Source organism: Triticum urartu, chromosome 3, assembly GCF_003073215.2.
Source record: "Triticum urartu cultivar G1812 chromosome 3, Tu2.1, whole genome shotgun sequence".
Taxonomy (NCBI): Eukaryota; Viridiplantae; Streptophyta; class Magnoliopsida; order Poales; family Poaceae; genus Triticum; species Triticum urartu.
This window is the reverse complement of record NC_053024.1, coordinates 723,011,474-723,025,497: the sequence shown is the minus strand read 5'-3', so window position 1 is coordinate 723,025,497 and position 14,024 is coordinate 723,011,474. Positions and strand designations below refer to the sequence as shown.

Below are 14,024 nucleotides of genomic sequence, written 5' to 3'. Positions count from 1 at the left end.
AGTCTGAAACATTTGAAAAGTTCAAAGAATTTCAGAGTGAAGTTGAAAATCATCGTAACAAGAAAATAAAGTTTCTATGATCTGATCGTGGAGGAGAATATTTGAGTTACGAGTTTGGTGTACATTTGAAAAATTGTGGAATAGTTTCGCAACTCACGCCACCCGGAACACCACAGCATAATGGTGTATCCGAACGTCGTAATCGTACTTTACTAGATATGGTACGATCTATGATGTCTCTTACTGATTTACCGCTATCGTTTTGGGGTTATGCTTTAGAGACGGCCGCATTCACGTTAAATAGGGCACCATCAAAATCCGTTGAGACGACGCCTTATGAACTATGGTTTGGCAAGAAACCAAAGTTGTCGTTTCTTAAAGTTTGGGGCTGCGATGCTTATGTGAAAAAGCTTCAACCTGATAAGCTCGAACCCAAATCGGAGAAATGTGTCTTCATAGGATACCCAAAGGAGACTGTTGGGTACACCTTCTATCACAGATCCGAAGGCAAGATATTCGTTGCTAAGAATGGATCCTTTCTAGAGAAGGAGTTTCTCTCGAAAGAAGTGAGTGGGAGGAAAGTAGAACTTGACGAGGTAACTGTACCTGCTCCCTTATTGGAAAGTAGTACATCACAGAAAACTGTTTCTGCGACACCTATACCAATTAGTGAGGAAGCTAATGATGATGATCATGAAACTTCAGGACAAGATACTACTGAACCTCGTAGATCAACCAGAGCGAGATCCGCACTAGAGTGGTACGGTAATCCTATTCTGGAAATCATGCTGCTAGATCATGATGAACCTACGAACTATGAAGAAGCGATGGTGAGCCTAGATTCTGCAAAGTGGCTTGAAGCCATAAAATCTGAGATGGGATCCATGTATGAGAACAAAGTATGGACTTTGGTTGACTTGCCCAATGATCGGCAAGCAATTAAAAATAAATGGATCTTCAAGAAGAAGACTGGCGCTGATGGTAATGTTACTGTCTACAAAGCTCGACTTGTCGCAAAAGGTTTTCGACAAGTTCAAGGGGTTGACTACGATGAGACCTTCTCACCCGTAGCGATGCTTAAGTCTGTCCGAATCATGGTAGCAATTGCCGCATTTTATGATTATGAAATTTGGCAGATGGATGTCGAAACTGCATTCCTGAATGGATTTCTGGAAGAAGAGTTGTATATGATGCAACCGGAAGGTTTTGTCGATCCAAAGGGAGCTAACAAAGTGTGCAAGCTCCAGCGATCCATTTATGGACTGGTACAAGCCTCTCGGAGTTGGAATAAACGCTTTGATAGTGTGATCAAAGCATTTGGTTTTATACAGACTTTCGGAGAAGCCTGTATTTACAAGAAAGTGAGTGGGAGCTCTGTAGCATTTCTGATATTATATGTGGATGACATATTACTGATTGGAAATGATATAGAATTTCTGGATAGCATAAAGGGATACTTGAATAAGAGTTTTTCAATGAAAGACCTCGGTGAAGCTGCTTACATATTAGGCATAAAGATCTATAGAGATAGATCAAGGCACTTAATTGGACTTTCACAAAGCACATACCTTGACAAGATTTTGAAGAAGTTCAAAATGGATCAAGCAAAGAAAGGGTTCTTGCCTGTGTTACAAGGTGTGAAGTTGAGTCAGACTCAATGCCCGACCACTGCAGAAGATAGAGAGAAAATGAAAGATGTTCCCTATGCTTCAGCCATAGGCTCTATCATGTATGCAATGCTGTGTACCAGACCTGATGTGTGCCTTGCTATAAGTTTAGCAGGGAGGTACCAAAGTAATCCAGGAGTGGATCACTGGACAGCGATCAAGAACATCCTGAAATACCTGAAAAGGACTAAGGATATGTTTCTCGTATATGGAGGTGACAAAGAGCTCACCGTAAAAGGTTACGTTGATGCAAGCTTTGACACTGATCCGGACGATTCTAAATCGCAAACCGGATACATGTTTACATTAAACGGTGGAGCTGTCAGTTGGTGCAGTTCTAAACAAAGCGTCGTAGCGGGATCTACATGTGAAGCGGAGTACATAGCTGCTTCGGAAGCAGTGAACGAAGGAGTCTGGATGAAGGAGTTCATATCCGATCTAGGTGTCATACCTAGTGCATAGGGTCTAATGAAAATCTTTTGTGACAATACTGGTGCAATTGCCTTGGCAAAGGAATCCAGATTTCACAAGAGGACCAAGCACATCAAGAGACGCTTCAATTCCATCCGGGATCTAGTCCAGGTGGGAGACATAGAGATTTGCAAGATACATACGGATCTGAATGTTGCAGACCCGTTGACTAAGCCTCTTCCACGAGCAAAACATGATCAGCACCAAGGCTCCATGGGTGTTAGAATCATTACTGTGTAATCTAGATTATTGACTCTAGTGCAAGTGGGAGACTGAAGGAAATATGCCCTAGAGGCAATAATAAAGTTATTATTTATTTCCTTATATCATGATAAATGTTTATTATTCATGCTAGAATTGTATTAACCGGAAACATAATACATGTGTGAATACATAGACAAACAGAATGTCACTAGTATGCCTCTAATTAACTAGCTCGTTAATCAAAGATGGTTATGTTTCCTAAGCATGAACAAAGAGTTGTTATTTGATTAATGAGGTCACATCATTAGTTGAATGATCTGATTGACATGACCCATTCCATTAGCTTAGCACCCGATCGTTTAGTATGTTGCTATTGCTTTCTTCATGACTTATACATGTTCCTATGACTATGAGATTATGCAACTCCCGTTTACCGGAGGAACACTTTGTGTGCTACCAAACGTCACAACATAACTGGGTGATTATAAAGGAGCTCTACAGGTGTCTCCAATGGTAGATGTTGGGTTGGCGTATTTCGAGATTAGGATTTGTCACTCCTATTGTCGGAGAGGTATCTCTGGGCCCTCTCGGTAATGCACATCACATAAGCCTTGCAAGCATTGCAGCCAATGAGTTAGTTGCGAGATGATGTATTACGGAACGAGTAAAGAGACTTGCCGGTAATGAGATTGAACTAGGTATTGGATACCGACGATCGAATACGATCGAATCTCGGGCAAGTAACATACCGATGACAAAGGGAACAAGGTATGTTGTTATGCGGTCTGACCGATAAAGATCTTCGTAGAATATGTAGGAGCCAATATGGGCATCCACGGTCCCGCTATTGGTTATTGACCGAGATGTGTCTCGGTCATGTCTACATGTTCTCGAACCGTAGGGTCCGCACGCTTAACGTTACGATGACAGTTATTATGAGTTTATGCATTTTGATGTACCGAAGTTAGTTCGGAGTCCCGGATGTGATCACGGACATGACGAGGAGTCTCGAAATGGTCGAGACATAAAGATTGATATATTGGATGACTATATTCGGACACCGGAAGGGTTCCAGAAGAGTATCGGATAAAACCGGAGCACCGGGGGGTTACCGGAACCCCCGGGGGTTAATGGGCCTTGGGCCTAAAGTGGAGAAGAGGAAGGGGCTGCCAGGGCAGGCCGCGCGCCCCCTCTCCCCCTGGTCCGAATTGGACTAGGAGGGAGGGGCGGCGCCCCCCTCTTTCCCTCTCTTCTCCACCAATCCTACTTGGACTAGGAAAGGGGGGGGTCCTACTCCCGGTAGGAGTAGGACTCCTCCTGCGCCACCATAGGGCCGGCCGCACCCCTCCCCCTTGGCTCCTTTATATACGGAGGCAGGGGCACCTCTAGACACACAAGTTGATCATTGATCGTTCCTTAGCCGTGTGCGGTGCCCCCTGCCACCATATTCCACCTCGATCATATCGTTGTAGTGCTTAGGCGAAGCCCTGCGTCGGTAGAACATCATCCATCGTCACCACGCCGTTGTGCTGACGGAACTCCTCCCCGACGCTTTGCTGGATCGGAGCCCGGGGATCGTCATCGAGCTGTACGTGTGCTAAGAACTCGGAGGTGCCGGAGTAACGGGTGGATCGGTCGGATCGGGAAGACGTATGACTACTTCCTCTATGTTGTGTCAACGATTCCGTAGTCGGTCTGCATGGGTACGTAGACAACACTCTCCCCTCTCGTTGCTATGCATCACCATGATCTTGCGTGTGCGTAGGAAATTTTTTGAAATTACTTGAAATTACCACGTTTCCCAACAGATACTTCCAAAACCAGTTTGCAGGTGCCGATGATACCGTGCAGGTGACACAACCAAGCTCAAAGAGGAGCTTGATGAAGATCGTGTTCATTGTGTTGTTCCGTTTCCCGTTGATCAGTAGTGGAGCCCAGTTGGGACGATCGGGGATCTGTGTAGCATTTGGGGTAGTCTTCTTTTATTTTGGTTCCGTAGTCGGACCTTGATTGTATCTGGTTGATGTAATGCTTTATTCATGTAATTGTGTGAAGTGGTGATTGTAAGCCAACTACATATCTCTTTCCCTTATGTATTACATGGGTTGTGTGAAGATTACCTCACTTGCGACATTGCTTACAATGCGGTTATGCCTCTAAGTCGTGCTTCGACACGTGGGAGATATAGCCGCATCGTGGGCGTTACAAAGAATCAAGAGCATGGAAAATGAGCAAAATCTCATGTTCATTGACCGAATACTCTCGATGAGAAGGCAAGAGCATACTTAGAGCTTTGTCATGGTCAAGTGTTGGCGGCAAGGCCTGTGGGAGACTTCATGGGAGAGTTGGAAGGCTTTGGAGCATTCATGGGAAGAGAGATGGGTGGCATGGGAGGATTCATGGGAGGTGGTATGGGTGGCAATGAAAACAATTGTGCCAGTGTAGAGAATTGAAGCACTAGTTCGGGCAATGGAGGAACTCACATTTGAGATCTTTATGAACTCATGTTCTATGTACTTTTGTTTCTGTTTGTGATGCACAATGCTTGAGGTTTTCGGATCAAATTTAACAAATTAGAAATGTTGTGGATTTGAACTTGAGTTCGAAATTTTCAAAAAAATTGATTATATGTGTTGTGATGTTGCAAAGTATTAATTACCATGTCATAGTTTATTTGAATATGTTTTGCAATTGTGGAGTAGAGAAGGCAAAAATTTAGGGCACCGATTATTGGACTGCCGGAAAATCATAAACTTTTCTCATGACCAACAACCTTCTCTCTTCACACCTAAAATCAAAGCACCAAATTATTGGGATATAGTTGGAGATTGCTCTAATAAAACATTGATCACCCTCACCAGTCACCACATCCAACCTAAGTTGGGTCAGATCACAATTTCTTCATGATTCAGCAAAATCTCATGCACCACCTGCAACAACCCTCACAAGCCGCGAACATGGCCACGGGAGCAGGCCAGGAAGCCCAAGATCAGCTTGCACCCGAGTCCGCTGATGTGTAATGAATATGTGTATCATGCACAGGAGCCATATTCACTTATAGCGAGATGTATGCCCCCTCACCTCAGGCCCGACACGGCTGGGCCGGCCCAACACTATAGCTGTTTTGTGCGGTTATTCTTTTTGTGTGGGTTTTCTTTGTCTGGTTTTTCATTGTTTGGGTCCAGTTATTTTTTTTGCGGTTTTTCTTTCTATGTGGGTTTCCTTGTCATGTTTTCCACTGTTTGGGTCCAGGTTTTTTCTGTGTCGTTTTCTTTATCTTGTTTTCACTGTTTGAGTCTGGTTTCCTTGATTTTTTTTTCTGGTTTGTTCTTTATTTCATTTCGTTCAGTTTAGCTTTATTTTTCTTTTTTATTTAGTTTTCCTTTTTTCACTGATTTTCTTTGGTTTTCATTTTTCATTTTTTTATTTTTTTTTCAACAGATGATCCATCTTCCTCATAAACATTATACATTTTTTGTAAATATCAGGAACATTGTTTATAAAAAATTTAAATTCATGATTAATACTTTTTTCAAATATATGTTTTAATATCTACATTTTTCATAGACACTTTACATTATTTACATACATAAGCAGCATTTTTATATACGTTTAACCTTTTTTAAATATGTGATTAACATTTTTTTGAAATATATTATTTTTATGTCTTATTTTTCATACGCATTTGTACATTTTTTTGTATTAAAAAATCAAACTGTTTATACATGTTTAACCGTATTTTATAATGTCACATACATTTTTATTGAAAAAGGTGAACATTTTCTATACATTATGATTGTACATTTTTATACACATTAGGAACATCTTTTATACAGGTTTAACATTTCATAAATACATCATTAACATTTTCTTCAAACATATGTTATTGATGTGTACTTTTTTCATACATATTTGTATATTTTTTGTATAAATCAAGAACATTTTTTATTCATATCTAATTTTTTTTCACATACATGATTAACAATATTTTTATAATTCACATACATTTTATTGGAAATTCACACGAACATTTCTGTTTACATGCTATCGATTTTTTTAATTAAGCTAAGAATTATTTTTTACATTGCGTTAACATTTCTCCATATTTTTTAGTTTTTAGTTAATTCCACGATTTTGGAGTATATGTATTTATTATATTTTGGAAAGAGAAAAACAAAGGAAAATACAAGGGAAAGGGCGAACTAACCTGAAACTTACCTGGCCCGGCCTATTTATAGCGACGGCCTGACGTGAGCGCACGCTCCGTCTCACATCAAGCGACACATCAACTCAATTAAAAAAAAATCAAGCAACACATAGTAGCTCCTCTTCTAGCAGGGGGTTAAACAATCAATTTCGTTGTTGGTCAGAGGCGTGCAAAGCGAGATGCCGACGTGCTGTGCAACGGGACCACAGGTCACTGTGATGGACCAAGGAGCTCCTCTGTTGTAGTGCGACCCGATGGGGATGTGCCGACGCGGGGTCATACCCTACGACAAGAATGGCCCTCTCAGAAAAAAAAGAAAAAGACCAATAGGGGGAGAAGCCCCTGCTGATTTTTACTTTCTGTATAAAAATATATATAAGTGTTTAGATCACTAAATAGTGATCTAAACGCTTTTATATTTCTTTACGGAGGGAGTAATAAAGAGGAGAACGTGTCCTGCGTCGGCCAGGTCCCGGTCGCTGGCCACTGGGCTAGGCCACCATGGCCCTCTCTCCAGACTGGGAACAAGCCGCACAACAAACCAGCGTGATTCCAACCAAGAGGACAAATCATTTCATCCAGTAATACATTGTTTCTTTCTACAATCTTTCTTTCTTCTAGACCTTACTGTCACTGCTGCCAAGCAAGCAGGGCACACACATTCTCCAACAAGTCTAATCGACACTGCAGTAACAGAAAGAAGTTCAGAGATCCATTGGTTCATAAACAGTGAGCACCTTAAAGTTCAGTTCAGAGATCGGAACAGGCTTCAAACGCTGTAACCGGGCTAAAAAGATTTTACACAGGGATAGCTCGCTCGCACGCACACATCATAGCGCTCGACAAGGCGTCCGCATTGAACAAGCAAATAATACATCCAATCCGTGCTTCACTCTCGACATTCCAGATCCAATTGTCCAACAAGCCAATGCATCTAATCCACACATCACACCTTTCTCTTCCTTCACCACGACGCGCTTTCAGAGGAATCAGCTCTTCTTCCACATGGCATCAGCATCTGCGGATAGATGAAACAGCATCAACTTACTATATGTAGAAAGGCGTCAATAGGAAATACAGGGCTACCAAGTACATATAACAAGCATCAAATATATGGATCGCTGCGTGTTGCAAGTTGACAATGGATATTTGCAACGAGGTGCCTATCACATCGCCCAGCAACAGTGCAATACATGAATACAAATAAGACCTATCAATCAGAGAAAAGGACTTCAACAATGTACTTTGCAAACATACTGATGAGCACATGGCAGCAAGCCACAGGTTGAAATTTCTATGTGTGCATATGGTTAAGCAGCCTAGAATTTATACAATAAGAATGCACTACAGTGAGGTTTGCATTCGAGGAACCAATTTATAAAAAAAAAAGGAAACAAGGCCCATGACAGGTGCGACAGCCGAGGAGCATGAAGAGGAAGATGCAGAGGAGACAATAATGAGGCTAGAAAATGTGTAGATGAAGAAAGGATATGATACAGCAACACTTTTGACCTGGGAAACAAATTCAAAAGCTCAGTCGAGCATCCATGCATACAACTCTTTGGTTGTTATATGTCTTGTTTTTCTTTTGTCTATAAGAATAAAGTTACTTATGCAGATCAGATGTAATAATACAATAATATCCTTATGCCTATGATTGTACTATATGTGACCTCCTCCTTACTGTTTAGCAGTTCAACAGCAGAAAATCTACAGACAACCGAAAATCAACTTTTCCCCTTCGGGCTGCTGTATACTACTGATATATGGAGTAATCTGTAGTGGATTGTAATCACATAAAAACAAACTGCTAGAACTGCTGTTCAGAGCAGAAACATGGAGCTGTTCTAGTTAGATGATTTCGACTCATAAACAGGTTACACATAAAAATGAAGGAAATTATGTGAATTTGACCAACTCATATAGTAGAAATTTCAAGAGCAAGGGGGGCTCTGGATTACTAAAATATCAGCAACAAAGAGGCTTCTGATTTATTAGTACGGTAACCTCAAAATGGTGATAACAAATCAATATATCAAACTGAGCTTCCAATTGCACAAATAAGTTAGGCATTATATAATCACCTAAATGCCCTCCAACAATAATTAACCGTAATGCGAACTAACAAACTAGGCAGAGTGGAAAAAGAAAATATTCATGACATAAATACCTGAATCATATATCTTTGCTGTGTAACACTGAGACCAAGTTAAATAAAATTAAGCAGATAACATGCTCACCACTTCATATGGTTGGTGCACATAATGATGGTGGGAAACCAGCATATAGTCGACCAGAGAAGATGACTTTGCTACGCTGAGTGAACAACTCGACCTGAAACGTCTTGACGTCCACCGAAAATAACCCAAACTTCACCTCCCCTCCAGAAGATGTGATGTACATGGCTCCTATGAGCAGGTATCCCCCGCCTACACCAAGCAGAACAACATGATGCATTCCCGGCAACGGGATGACCTTCTCCAAGTGCCATTGGTTATTTCTCAGAATGGAATACGTCAGCCAACATGGGTCATATATGTTATCCCTGTCATAGACATCAGCGAGCATTCCAAGCATTCCTTCTGCTGCCTCAACAATGACAAAATTGCTGCTCCATCCTTGTTCAGGTGGTAGGTTGACAGCAGAGAACTCCATGGTGCGTGTATCAAGCAGAACCAACTTGTTCAGGAGGGGGAAATGCCAACAGAAGCATCCGTGGACGAACTGACGATCTGAGAGCCCATCCTTGGGGTGTTTAAGTGGATCAGACGCAGCACTCCACAGATCAAATGCAAGAGAATGCCATTGCCCATCCAACGAGGAGAAGACGAGAAGCACCATATCCGTTCTGCATTGCACCAAGCACATGACCCTGAATGATAACGGGTCCTCCTCATCCTCGCCGGGAGCAAGGAAAGTCTCCAGATGGAGGAGGTCCGGTTCACTGACCAGCGCTTTCAGGTCGCCGGGGACGGCGGGAGCAGGATGTAGCGGCGGTGCACGGGGTCGCACACGGCGAGCTCCCTGGCCGAAAAATAGCGGTACTGGAGGTTGCGCAGATGAGAGCTGCCGCGTTTGCGTGGGACTGGGGCGCCGGCGAGGAGGGCGCGTCCGTCCAAGAAGTCAATCGCGCTCCAGGTAAGGCTGGCGGTGGAGGGGAGGAAGGAGGAGCAGGAGAAGTCGAAGCCGGCGAAGGCGCGGGCGGCGACGGCGGAGGGGTGCGGCGGCTGGGCCGGGATGAAGGCGCTGTCGTCGAACGGAGGGTGGAGGGCGCAGATGAGAGGCGGCGGGTGGAGGGCGCGGTAGCGACGGAGGAAGGCGTGGTCAGTGATGAGACGGCGAAAGGAGGGGCACGCCGCGGAGGCGCGGGCTAGGTCGGCAGCAGTGGGGAGACGGAGGAAGATGTCGTGGAGGAGCTCGTCTGGGGTTCGGAAGATCGGCGTCCCCGGCGGTGGCGCTGGCTGCGGCGGCGCCATCGGGCTGGCCGGCGGGGGAATTGGGGATCTACCAAATGCTCAACTTTTTTTTTGACAGGCAATTTTATTTTATTTTTGAGCGGGGACAGGCAATTTTTTTAGGGTAAGCCAAACTTTATTCATCAAACACCACATTGTGTTGGATACAGCTCAGGTCACGGGGTTGACCATACCAGACGTGGCGCCTTGGACCTAGAAGAAGAGATTGTTTGGCTAGACTATATGCTTCCTTATTGGAGGCACGATCTTCAAAGACAAAATTACATTGAAATGACTCTGACTGAAGTTTTATTTCATTGATAATTGCACCAAATGTGCCTAAGCTGCCCTTGTTGATTGCACTCACCACCATCTGTGCGTCCGAAGCGATGACGAACTGGTTTAAATGGAGATCCGCTGCTAGCGCCAATCCTTCACGACATGCTATTGCTTCAAGAGCTGACGGATCATCCAGCCCTTCCACTACTAAAGCAGAGCTGCCCAGGTAAGCTCCGGTGTTGTCCCTGCACACCGCAGCTGTTGATCCTCTTTTACGTCTCGTCCCCGCGTCTACATTGATTTTTGCATAGCCCGTAGGGGGTGCTCTTGGTCTTCCAGTTGGTATATGTACCACACCTCCAGAGCGAGGCACCTGCTCTTGTTTTGTGTTGACATCGAGCTCGGCGATGTAACTATTGATGAAAGCAATAATGGTGTGCAGACTTTGGAAGATCCCTTCGTGTATCGCTTTGCGCCTCGCTGCCCAAAGAGCCCAAAGTGTCACCGAAAGTTCCACAAAATCATCATGAGAAAGGCGATCCATCAGAGTGAATAGCCATTGTTTAGTACTCGGTTTAGTCACTGTTGCCATTGTTTGTGCCAGCTCATTGTCAACCAGGGTCCAAAGTGCATCGAAACATGGTGCACTCGAGCAGAGAGTGTCTCCATATTTAGTACTCGGTTTAGTCACTGTTGCCATTGTTTGTGCCAGCTCATTGTCAACCAGGGTCCAAAGCAGAGAGTGTCTCCATGAGTCTCGAGCTCCGCACAAATTGCAAGCACTAAAATCTGTCATGTGTCTATGGGCTCGGACATCGTTCGTTGGGATTGAGTGTTTTGAAAGTCGCCATAGGAAAGTCCTCACCTTCCCTGGTACTTGTGTTTTCCATAGTGTTTTCCAAGCTCGCTCGTCTCCAGAAGCGCTAGAAGAGCCCGTTCTGTTCTCTAGCCAAGCCTCCCTTCTCGATCTTATTGCAACAAGCATCCTGTATGCCAACCTAACAGAGAACAAGCCATTATGCTCATGATACCAGCTCCAGAAGTTCGACATATTTCTCGTGCAAAGGGAAATACCTAGAATTATACGAGCATCTATTGGCATGAATGTCTCTGATATCATCTGTATGTCCCATCGCGCAGAAGTTTGGTCTATTAGTTCAGACACAAGCTCGGGAGGATTCTGACTTATGCAACCATAGGGTCTCAACATCTCGTCCCTTGGGAGCCAGTTGTCCAAACATATCTTGGTTGAGGAGCTGTTCCCTATCCGCTTGATCAAGCCCAGTTTGAGGGTATCGCTTCCTTCGATCATGGCTCTCCATACTTGGCTGGGGTGACCCCCCTATGTCGCTTCCAGGACAGAACAATTTGGATAGTATATACTATTTAGAAGTCGAGCACTCAAAAGAGTCAGGACACTGCAGTAAACGCCAGGCCTGCTTGGCAAGCATTGCCAAGTTAAAGAGTTCAAAATCCTTAAAACCAAGCCCTCCCATGCATTTGGGTTGTGTCATTACTTTCCACGATACCCAGTGCGGTTTGCATTTCCCTTCTTTGCTTCCCCACCAAAACTTCCGGATCAACATGTTTAGGTGCTCGCAAAGACCCGGAGGAAGTTTGAAACACGACATAGAGAACATTGGAACAGCTTGGGCAACGGCCTTTACCAATACCTCTTTACCTGCCGATGACATAGTATTTTCAATCCACCCTTGTACTTTGCTCCATAGCCAGTCCTTGAGGTATTTAAAGGCCCCATTTTTTGAGCATCCAATATCAGAAGGCATTCCCAAATATTTCTCATTGAGTGTTTCATTTGGCACTTGTAGCAAAGTTTTTATTTCCAGACGTGTACTTCCGGCACACCCTTTCTAAAATATATAGAAGTCTTACTATAGTTTATCCGCTGCCCCGTAGATTGACAATACATGTCCAGTACTAGGTTCACCTCAATAGCTCCCACACCGTTTGCCATGAAAAACAGCAGGCTGTCATCAACAAATAATAAGTGATTAACCGGCGATGCCAGGGGCGCCACTTGCAGACTACTCTGGTTCGATGACTCACTTCTAGATTCTAAAAGGCATGACAGGCCCTCTGCTGCTAACAAGAACAAGTATGGAGATATCGGGTCCCCTTGTCTGATTCCACGAGTAGGTGAAAACTCTGCTGGAATTTAGTTTATTTTGGGCGGCCCAATAACTATTTCAGAAATTCCTAATAAATCCTAGAGGCCCACTTAGCCCATTTATGCAAGGCAAGGGATACTACTAAAGTTTAGTCCCACATTGCTAGTTGAGTGGGAGTTGGACCTCCTTATAAGAGAGGTTCTTTCCCCACTTGTACGAGCATGGGAACAAGAGGGATATCCACGCGCGCTCCTCCTCCGCCGCCCGCCTCGCCATGACACGTCACGACGCGCCGCGGGTTGCAGGAATGAGCTGAGCCGATATCTAAATTTTTGCCACGCACTACGGGTATACGAAAGGTCACACGGAAGCTGAAAAGATTTTTGCGAAAGTGGAGTTTGAATGCGAACGGTGCAGCCCTTCAGCTGCTGGCTGTTCGCTTCGCCTCCGTCTCTTCGTTTCGCCTCCCGTCACTGCCCTCTCGCCTCCTTCTCTCGCGCCTATAAAAGGGAGGTCGCTCCTCCCAGAGAACCGCACCAGAATCTCTTCCTCCTCTCGCCACAAGTTCCTGAACACTGCGCTGCTGCTACGATCTTCCCCATCCCGGCTTGCGGCGTGCACCGCAGGTCGGGAGAGTAGGCCTCCGAAACCACACCTCTTTGAGTCCTGTACGGGAGAAGGGTGATAAGGTTTTGGGGGAGAGCTCTGCGCGACTACTGACTGACTCCTTCATCACGGACGCCCCGGACTCCGACGACGACTTCCCCGACGACGACTTCTTCCCCAATGTCGACAACCTCCTCGACGACATGGCTGGCGAGGACACCGACCCCAAGTCCAGTGCTACTGCTGCTGCTGTCCCGTATGTGTTCTTCTTTCTGTTAGATGTCCTGCCACAGTTTCTCGTACTAGTACTTGCCCTACTTATGTTAGGTTCTACTTCATATATGCAACTAGTTCTACTGTCTGCTATAGATATGTTAGCCTACGGTTCATATATGCAGAAGCTATTTACCTTCTCTCTGTCAGAACGCATGACTTGTTTTATCTCTACTATATTAGTCATGCTTTATCTACTATTTCTGTTAATAAAATCATTTGGTAAATTGCTCATATTTCCAACAATCCAAAAACCTTATTATAGGCAATTTACCCCAAGTGGTTTTGCTGCTTCCATGAGACCTCCTATGTTTGAGGGTATCCACTATAAAAGGTGGCGCGTGAGAGTAGTCTTATGGTTTCAAACCATGAGTTGCTATGACGCCACTCTTGGCAAACCTGAAGGGGAGCTTGATGCTCAACAGGCACAAGCTTTTCAGAAAATGGATACTCTGTTTAAGGCTGCTCTCTTGAGTGTTCTTGGTAAGAACATAGTTGATGCTTATGCGTCAATTGATAATGGAAAAGATATGTGGGATGCACTCGAGGCCAAGTTTGGGGTCTCGGATGCTGGCACTGAGCTGTACATCATGGAGCAATTCTATGATTACAGGATGACTGAAGAGCGCTCCGTGGTTGAGCAAGCTCATGAGATACAGTCATTTGCTAGAGAACTTGAGCACTTCAGTTGTATGCTACCGGACAAGTTTGTTGCCGGAGGTATCATCACTAA

At 44.4% G+C, this 14,024-nt stretch overlaps 1 pseudogene; it reads right to left on the bottom strand.

Annotated features, from left to right (window-relative positions):
* Positions 1-7,099: 7,099 nt before the first annotated feature.
* Positions 7,100-10,094, bottom strand: LOC125546224 (annotated as a pseudogene).
* Between the last annotated feature and the right edge of the window lie 3,930 nt (positions 10,095-14,024).